General features: G+C 42.1%; 1 non-coding gene across 1 annotated transcript; it reads left to right on the plus strand.

Annotated features, from left to right (window-relative positions):
• Positions 1 to 3,832: 3,832 nt before the first annotated feature.
• Positions 3,833 to 3,939, plus strand: LOC125492101 (small nucleolar RNA R71). Its single transcript, XR_007268548.2, has one exon. It is a non-coding gene; the product is annotated as a small nucleolar RNA R71 (small nucleolar RNA).
• Positions 3,940 to 9,903: the final 5,964 nt, after the last annotated feature.

Genomic DNA, 9,903 nt, shown 5'->3' on the forward strand with positions numbered 1-9,903 from the left:
GAGATGTTGCCTACCCTTTGACATCGATCGCAAGCTTTAACAAAGCTCCAAACATCCTTGAACATTGTGGGCCACCACAATCCACATGATAAGATCTTGGCAACGGTCTTGTCGGAGCCCATATGTCCTCCAAAAGGGGATGAATGACATTTCTTATCACATTGCTATCTCATCATCGGGAAGGCATCTCCGGTATAAACCACCTCCCCCCGTTTGAACAAAAGTGGGTCCTCCCACGCATAAAACTTAGAATCATGGAGAAACCGCCTTCGTTGTTGATATGTAAACTCAAAAGGAATAATCCCACAAGCCAAGTAATTCGCCATGTCGGCAAACCATGGAGTATCAAGAGCTTTGATGGAGTATAAGAATCATCCTTTAAGCTATCATCAATGGGAAGCTCATGGTAGGGGGAGCTTCAACCAAAGAACGTACTGAAAGGTGGTCGGCCACCAAGTTTTCCGTTCCCTTCTATCCTTAATCTCAATATCAAATTCTTGGAGGAGCAAAGATCCATCTAATCAATCGCGGCTTCGCATCTTTCTTGGACATAAGATATTTGATTGCCGAGTGGTCCGTGTACACTACCACTTTGGAGCACACAAGATAAGGCCAAACTTATCGAAGGCAAACACAACCGCTAACAAACTCTTTCTCCGTTGTGGCGTAGTTTCTTTTGAGCCGAATCAAGTGTCTTGCTCGCATAGTGGACCACATGAAGCTTTCCCTCTTTTCGTTGCCCTAAAAGGCTCCCACTGCATAATCACTAGCATCACACATTAGTTCAAAAGGCAAGCTCCAATCCGGAGCTTGCACAATGGGGGCGGAAATAAGGGCATGCTTTAAAGTCTCAAAAGCGTTCATGCAAGCACATCAAAAACAAACTCGTTATCTTTTTGCAAGAGGCTAGATAGGGCCTAGCAATCTTAGAGAAGTCTTTTATGAACCGCGATAGAAACCGGCATGACCAAAAAAGAACGCACTCCCTTCACCGTAGTAGGTTGGGGTAACTTCTCTATGACCTCAATCTTGGCCCTATCTACCTCAATTCCCTTGTGGGAGATCTTGTGTCCAACACAATGCCATCCTCAACCATGAAGTGACATTTCTCCCAATTAAGCACTAGATTCATCTTTTGACATCTTTGAAGCACATTTTTCAAGTTCTTTAGACAATCGTAAAAGATGAACCTACCTACGGAGAAGTCATCCATGAATACCTCAATGGTGTCTTCCAACATGTCCGAAAAGATGGCGGCCATACATCTTTGGAATGTAGAGAGCGCATTGCACAAGCCAAATGGCATCCTTCGATAAGCAAAGGTACCAAATGGAAAAGTGAATGTAGTCCTTTCTTAGTCATTGGGGTGGATGGGAATTTGAAAGAACCCCGAATAATCATCAAGGAAACAAAAATTGGAATCATTGGAGAGTTATTCAATCTTTCCAACATTTCATATATAAAAGGGATGGGGAAATGATCTTTCCGGGTGGCCTTATTCAATCTCCGGTAATCAATGCACATACGCCACCCGGTCACCGATCTAGTAGAGATTAGCTCTCCCTTTTCATTGGTGATGACGGTCATGCCTCCCTTTTTAGGGACCACATGGGCGGGACTAACCCACCGTGTATCGGAGATAGGGTAGATTATCCCCGCCTCAAGGAGTTTATAAGACCTCCTTTTTGACCACTTCCTTCATATTGGGATTCAACCTCTTTGAGGCTCAATAGAAGAAGCATGATCGTCATCAAGATGAATTCTATGCATGCACAAGGTAGGACTTACCCCTTGAGATCTTCAATGCTATACCAATGGCACTTCTATGTTCCCGAAGGACATCAAGAAGTTGAGTAATTGAGTGCTTCAAGCATAGCATTGACCATCACCGGGTAAGTCTCACCCTCACCAAGAAATGCATATTTTAAAGAAGGGGAAGGGTTTCAACTCTACCTTGGGAGGAGAGGCTTAGAATCTCCTCCTTTAGGTGAAGGCACCTCAAGGGCTTCGATCTTCTCCTTGGCACAATAGGTTGGAGAGGCATCCATGGCAAGCTTGAAGTTCTTCCCTTCCTCATTATCCTCCAAATCCTCGCCCAAAAGTACATCTTCCAAAGAGGTCCTCTCTTATTCCTCATACCCTTTCAAAACTCAAGACCTTCAATCATCAAAACTATCTATTCTCTTCACTTCTTCCATGATTGGAGACTTCATTGATTGCTTGAAAGCAAACTCCATGCTCTCATCTCCTACCCTTAATGTAAGCACATCACGTTTCATATCAACAAGAACCCCAGCCGTTTTAAGGAAAGGCCTCCCAAGTATAAGAGGACTTGGGAGTCTTCCTCCATCTCCATAACCACAAAGTCACATGGGATGAAGACCCTTCCAACTTGGACCGGCACATCCTCCAACTCTCCAATAGGAACCTTCACCGATCTATCGGCGAGTTGAATGACCCTCCTTGTAGGCTTGAGTTCAAAATTAAGTTGCTTAGCTATGGACAAGGGCATCAAACTCACACTCCCCCAAATCCGCCAAGGCCCTCTTGGGCTCCAAGTCCCCAATCTTCAAAGGAATAGAAAATGACCCCGGATCTTCAAGCTCCTTGGGGAGCTTGTTTTGAAGTAGGCACTAACTTCGGCGGTCAAAGCAATAGTAGCACTTTCCTCGAGCTTGGTCTTATTGGAGAGGAGCTCCTTAAGAAACTTGGCATAAGTGGGCATTTGAGACATGGCTTGGAGGAAAGGGATATGCACTTAAGTCCTTTCATGACTTCCAAGAACTTCATGAATTTGTCATTGAGTTGTTTCTTAGCTAACCTTTGAGGAAAAGGAACCGGAGGCACATAAGCTTGGGTGTCGCTTGACTAGCCTCGTTGCGTTGCTCATGAACTTCTTTCTCTTGACTCGGTACAACATCACTTTCATCCTCCACTATTACCTCTTCAAGAAGCTTCTCAACCTTACCTTCACTCCCCTCTTTCTCAACTTCGGGCTTTCATTCACCTCACTAGGCATCTTGGCCCCTCATAATTTGCTCCGGATCTCAAAGTAATGGCCTTGGCATGCTCGTGAATCACGGGTTGGCTTGGAAATTTAGTAGAGGGGAAGTGGTGTTGCTTACTTGTTGGGCAATTTGAGCAAGTTGGGTCTCAATCATTTTTTGTGAGCTTGCATTTGTGTAAGGAAGAGTGAATATCCCCAAACTTCTTATCATTATCGGTTGGTCTTGGTTTGTTGGGCAAGGAAAAGTTGAAGTGTAGACTCAAGTGATGAAGGCTTTGGTTGGTTAGGCTCAAAGGGTGGTCTTTGTTGTGGTTGGTTGAAACCGGGTGGTCGGAAGTTGGATGTGTAGTTGTTGTGATTTTGTGGTGGAGGGTGTTTCCATGATCCTTGAGAGGGGTTGTTCCACCTCCCTTGGTTGTTGAAGTTTGAAGGCCCCTCTTGCCTTGCACCAACCCATCGACATGTTCCGTAGATCCTCCACAATAAGAGCTTGCATGATCGGTGCCCCCACAAATTTCACAAGAGAAAGCTTGGGAAGGTGGTTGGCTTGGGGATGCCAAGTTCACCTTCTGAGTTTCTTAGCTAGAGTGTCTAGCTTGGCATGGATATGATCCATAGCATCTACATCATACTTCCCTTTGCCACTAGCCTTCTTGCTTGTAGACCTTGTGTTCCCCGAAGAGTAATGCCTCACAACCTCCTCTATGGTGGGCTCAATGTTATCAACCGGTAGTTTGGTGAGTTGACCCCCCGCTCCGGAATCAAGACTAGCTCTAGTCATGGAAGCAACCCATCATAGAAGCTTTGCATCAACATCCATTGACTATACCCATGGTGCGGACACGATCTTCGGAGGTCTTTGAACCTATCCCATGCCTCATTCAAACTCTCATCCTCATCTTGTATGAAATTAGAGATCTTCCTCCTAGCCTCGGAAGTCTTCTCTTGAGATAAAACTCATCAACAAAAGCCGCGTCACTTGTGCCCAAGTAGTCAAGGAATCGGGGGAGAGACTGTAACACTTCTTGGCCTTCCCCTGAGAGAGAAGTGAAAAAGATTAAGCCTCACGAACTCTTGATTAACATTATTTTGCTTGACCGTGGCACAAAGCTCAAGAAAGTTCGCCAAATGGTCAAGTGGACACTCATGAGAAAATCCTCCATAAGGCTCTTGCTTGATCATTCTAATCAAATGTGGAGAGAACTCAAAGTTAGCGGTAGTTGCCGGCCTTCGTATCCCACTTTTGAGCTCAAATGCTTCGGGGTGACCATAGTCCCTCAAAGCTCTTGGAGGGGGTGGACCCTCCGCCATGATACTAGAAGTAGAAGAACTGGATTGATCTTCCTCAAATACCTCCCCCGGTTGCTCCTCACTAGTAGCTAGCACCCTTGGTTCCCGAAAAATCCTCCTCAACTCCCGTAGAGTGCCCTCAAGATTGTGGTCGATTGGAAGCAAATGATCACTTCGTAACCTTCTTGACATGCAAACACAAAAGCTAAAGGGAAAGATTAGCAACACAAAGGTTTACCACCAAGTAGCAAGCAACCAATCGGTAACCAAGAAATATAAAATGGAAAAGGGAGGGGAATAGAGTTGACTTAGACTCAAAAATCACAATTCAATGCAATGTAATCCGTTGCTTCCCCGGCAACGGCGCCAAATTTGACACGGTCGTTGCACGTGCCAAATTAAATACCTAACTTAGCCTAATATAGGGTAAGAAAGGGTCTATTCCACAAGGAAGCAAAGATTAATTAAGGGTTGAATGCGATTTAGCGAGGTAAGCCTATTTTTGGGGGTTTTTGAAATTAGTGAACAACTAAGAAATTAGGAACTAAGAAACTAACAAATAGATAAATAATCGAATTAAACTATATTAAAAGGACACTAGGGATAGGGGATTCACGAGCTAACAATTATCAACCAAATTGTCAAGCCAAGGGGATTCAATAGGGTCGATTAGGGGACTCGATCACTAAATGCTTCCCAATTACTCTCTCGAGCTAATTAGGGGACTTAATCAACCGATTTTACCTATTCTTATGGTAAAATCAATTAATCAAGCATTTCCACAACTCATAGTGATCCAAATGAGGTCCTAGGGAGTCAAACACCTATTCTCATGGTGAAGCCAACCTATAATCTAGCTAAAGGTCTATCTAAGATTTCATTTCTCAATCCTTCACCTTAGATTTCCACAACAAGTTCAAATGGTGATCAATCAAATAAACAAGGCAATCAAATTAGTTACACAACACAATCTCACCCAAAGCGCATCCCCAAGCTTGACTTTTAAGGCCAACTCATGGTTAGCAAGGTCATCCCCTTCCCCTAGTTACTAATCTACTCACTAGCCATGGAAAGGGTAAATAAAAAGCTTGAAGCAACAATGGTGAAGCAACAATAGTGAATATCATATATAATAAGCTAATCATCAACTAATTACTACTAATCAATACCAAAGCAAGATAAAACAAACATAAAAGCAAATAAGAGAAAAGATAGAAGAAATACTCAAAGATGGATGATATTCAAATGCAAAACTCCATTGAAATAGCTTCAATAACCCACATTCAAAAGTTTAGATATAGTTTCTCTCTCTAAATTCTACTTCTCTCTCTAAAAACTCTCTCTAATTAGAACTAATTAATTTCAGAAAATTAAAAGCTTAGTCTTAGAATTATTACAAAATTGGTTTTATACCCCGTAGAAACAAGGGCAAAGTTGTAAAAGATGAAACAAAAAGAACGGAATATTTGGGCGTTGGAGCGCCCGCTCCTGCCAATATGTAGCGCCCGCTACCGGGCTTGGAGCTCCCGCTCCTAGGGCCGCTCCAAGTTTCTGCCAAGTAGTGAGAGCCTTGGAGCGCCAGCTCTTGCACCGCTCCTGGGCCGCTCCATGCTACTGTCATTTGCCTCATCTAATATGGAGCGCCCGCTTCTTTTCCTCGGGCGCTTTGGAGCCTCTTCCTTGCTTATCTTTGCTTCAAAACACTCCAAGAACATATTAGATGGGGGAGGGGGGGTAGAATGCACATGCAAATGAAATGACCTATATGCAACCTAATAGTATGCAAATGAACTAAAACTAAATGCTAAACATGAGAATATGAGAAATGATGGAAAAGGGGAAGAAAAAGGGAACTATATGACCTAAAATGAATCTAAATGACCTAAACTAAATGCAAATAAGTGAACCTAAAGTCCACTTATCAAATTCCCCCAAGCTTGCCAATTGCTTGTCCTCAAGCAATCAACAATCTCAAGGAAACCAATGCATGAATGAGAACTATAAAAGGCATCACAAAATTAAGGTCCTCATCTTATAAGAGGTGTCAAGGCAAAGGAAAATCTCGAGCAATTTTCGAAGCTTAGAGCCGTCCTTCCTTATCCACAAGTTAGGGGTCAAAAGGGGTGGTCTAAGCTAGTGTGCAAAGAAAATGATTGTCTTAGAGGACCCTCAACTATCACACAAGCCTTCATTGATTTTAAGTGAAACCTTTCCCTACAAAATGGAAAAACTAGCTCAACCTTGTACCAATCACGCCCCACAAGCTCACAAAATCCCCCAAGCTAGCCTATTTATTAACTTGATTTTTTTTTTGTTGCAAGGGCCCTAGACTACCTCCTCACGCGGTCTACCTCTCACTCGATAGTCATGTTTCTGAGGCACGGTACCGAGCACTCGATATGAGACGCGATAAGAGGGTAAGGTAGCTCATACCCAAGGCATTGGAGCATCTCTAGGGGCCAAAGCATGATGATGTTTTACTAGAGGCTACTAGCCTTGTGGGTTCTTATGCACCACTTATTGATCCAATTGGCCAAAGGGCTTTTTTTTCTCTTTTTAAGGCTACTAGCCTTCCATTTGATTGAGCTAGAAAGGTTCTCAAGGTAGCTAAAAGGCGTATCCAAGGTCAAAGGAGAGAGTAAAGACTTTTTATAGGGAAAAAGTGACATTAATTCACGCTAAGGCGAGTCTCGGACGATCGAGGGGTCTATTAGTACCAAGACCTAAGCATCCAAGCTTAAAGCACCCCTAATACTCCTAACGAGCACATAAGACACTCAAGCTAATTCATATCATAGAGTTATTCCTTAACATTTTTAACCCAGGGTTGAAAAATCATCCAAACCTCTCATGTGTGTTAAACCTCAACAACCATGTGTGCCCCCAAATCAAGTTCAACAATATCAACCTTAACAACAAGCTCCTCCTGGCTTTCATAGAAATCAAGCTCCACAAGAACCCATTCATCCTGCTGACCCAACCATGACAAAGTTGAAAAACATGATGTTTAATATGCATAAAGGTTTTAATGCTTTTTAAGCAGATACAAAAGCTTGGCTGGAAAATTTGGGTACACATAACAAGATGATGAAGACTCAACTAACTCAATTGGCTAGTTCTTCTAATAGTATGCCACTTTGGTCATTACCTTCACAACCATTGCAACCAAGAGATACTGCCAATGCCATCACTCTTCGGAGTGGAATTGCAGTATGATGGTCCATAAACGCCTAAGGATGCTCAGGTTGACCCAGAACAAGAATGATGTTGTCACTTAAAATTCCACAGCTCCTAAGGAGGGTAGCGATGCAGAGAAGCAGACAGTGGCTGAAAAAGTTCCATCTACCAGTCTTGTGATTAACGTGTTGTTCCCTAATCACCTATTGAAGAATAAACTTGATCAACAAATCGGTATGTTTTTGGAGGTAGTGAAGTTATCTTCAGGTAATTATCCCTTTTACTGAACTTATTATTTAAGTTCCTGCATATGCTAAATTTTTAAAGGAAATTCTGACTAGGAAGAGAGCATTTAATGAACTTGAGATTGTTACTTTCACAGAAAAATGTAGTTCTCTTTTGCAATATCAGTCCCCATCTAAATTGAAAGAGCTGTGGGAGTTTCTCTATCCCTTTTAACATTGACACCATTTTTATTAGGTTAAATTCCTCAGTTACCCCTAAGGTTTGACATAATTCCCAAATTACCCCTCACATTTGGGGAATTCCTCAGATACCCCTAAGCTTTGTGTTTGGGTCTAAAATACTCTTACTACGGATGGAACCCTAACGCCGTTAGGTTTTCCCTTCTCTCCATCGTTCCACCATCCTCCATTGATGAACCTCCAAGCTTTCTCTCTCCTCCCACCAACCTCCATTTGTGACATTCTAAACCTCAGAATTACTCCTGTTAATTACAAATAATTAATGCACAAAAATCAGTTCAAAGCCACGATGGGGCGAATCTGGCGGTAGAAGATAATGCAGATATGTGGCAAAGGGTGGGGAAAATTGCGGTAGTTGTCCGGTGAGCTGGGTAGCGATGCTAACGACAGGCGACGCGAGCTGGTGGAAAAAAAATTTAACGGTGTGAACCTTCCGTCATTAGTAAGGGCATTTTAGACCCAAACACAAACCTCAGGGGTATCTGAGAAATTCCTCAAATGTGAGAGGTAATTTGGAAATTACATCAAACTTTAGGGGTACTTGGAGAATTTTTCCTTTTTAGTAATACAACTTTATGTGATTTGGATGCTAGTGTTAGTGTCACGCCCCTTACTTTTTGCAAAAACCTTAACATGGGCAATTTGAAATATACCAATATTACTCTTCAAATGGCTGATTGTTCTATTAAATACCCCTTAGGTGTCTTAGAGGACATATGTGTCATAGTTGGTAAATTTTTAATTCTTGTGGATTTTGTTATACTTGACATGGAAGAGGATACTCAAATCCCAATCATTTCAGGGAGACCATTCCTTCAAACTGTTGGAGCTGTTATAGATGTTAAGAATGGCAAGTTAACTTTGACTATGGAAGATGATACGGTGAATTTTGATTTGAACAATGGTTTGAGAAGTCCTATGCTAGAGGAAGCTTGTTATAGAATTGAAGTCGTTGACGTGCTGGTTAATGATGATATGCCTCAATCCTTTCTGCGGGATCCTTTGCCGGCTTTGCTTTGCTTTGCATCTTCTACATGTGATCTTAGCTCCTTGAGTACTAAAGTGGATAACTTGGAAGTACCTCTTACAGGTGAAGAGCTTGATAGTATTTCCAGTCACGAGAGGGAACAGTTAGTACATGATACTCAACCGGTAGAGGTAAAGAAACCTGAACTAAAAGCCCTTCCCCCTTCTCTATGATATGCTTTTCAGGATGAATTTGAATATTATCCAATGATAGCCAGTGCTTTAGTGAATGATGGTTAAATGTCTCAACTTTTGTCTGTTTTGAAAAACATGAATGGGGCCATTGGATACAGTCTTAATGACTTGAAAGGTATGAGACTTGACTTTTGCATGCATAAAATTCGCCTAGAGGATTATCGTCCTAGTATAGAAGGACTTGACTTTTGCATGCATAAAATTCGCCTAGAGGATTATCGTCCTAGTATAGAAGGCCAATGTCATTTGAATCCCAATATACAGGAAGTGGTCAAGAAAGAGGTTATAAAGTTGCTTGATGCTGGAATCATCTACTCCATTTCAAATTCTAAGTGGGTAAGTCCAATTCAATTGGTTCCTTAAAAGGGAGGTACTACTATGGTCAAAAATGAGAAAAATGAATTAATTTCTACAAGAGTACTAACTGGTTGGCGTATGTGTATTGACTATAGGAAATTAAATATTGCCACCAAGAAATATCACTTTCCCCTCCCCTTCATTGATCAAATTGTGGAAAGGCTAGCTTATCACTCTTACTTTTGTTATCGAGATGGCTATTCAGGTTTCATCCAAATATCTATCCATCCAAACGACCACGAGAAGACCACCTTTACATGCCCTTATGCTACCTTTACCTAATGAGGGATGCTATTTGGACTATGCAATGCCTCCACCACCTTCCAACATTGTATGATAGCCATCTTTTTCGAGTTCATTGAGAGT

This window comes from Beta vulgaris, chromosome 7 (genome assembly GCF_026745355.1).
Source record: "Beta vulgaris subsp. vulgaris cultivar EL10 chromosome 7, EL10.2, whole genome shotgun sequence".
NCBI classification, from domain to species: Eukaryota; Viridiplantae; Streptophyta; class Magnoliopsida; order Caryophyllales; family Amaranthaceae; genus Beta; species Beta vulgaris.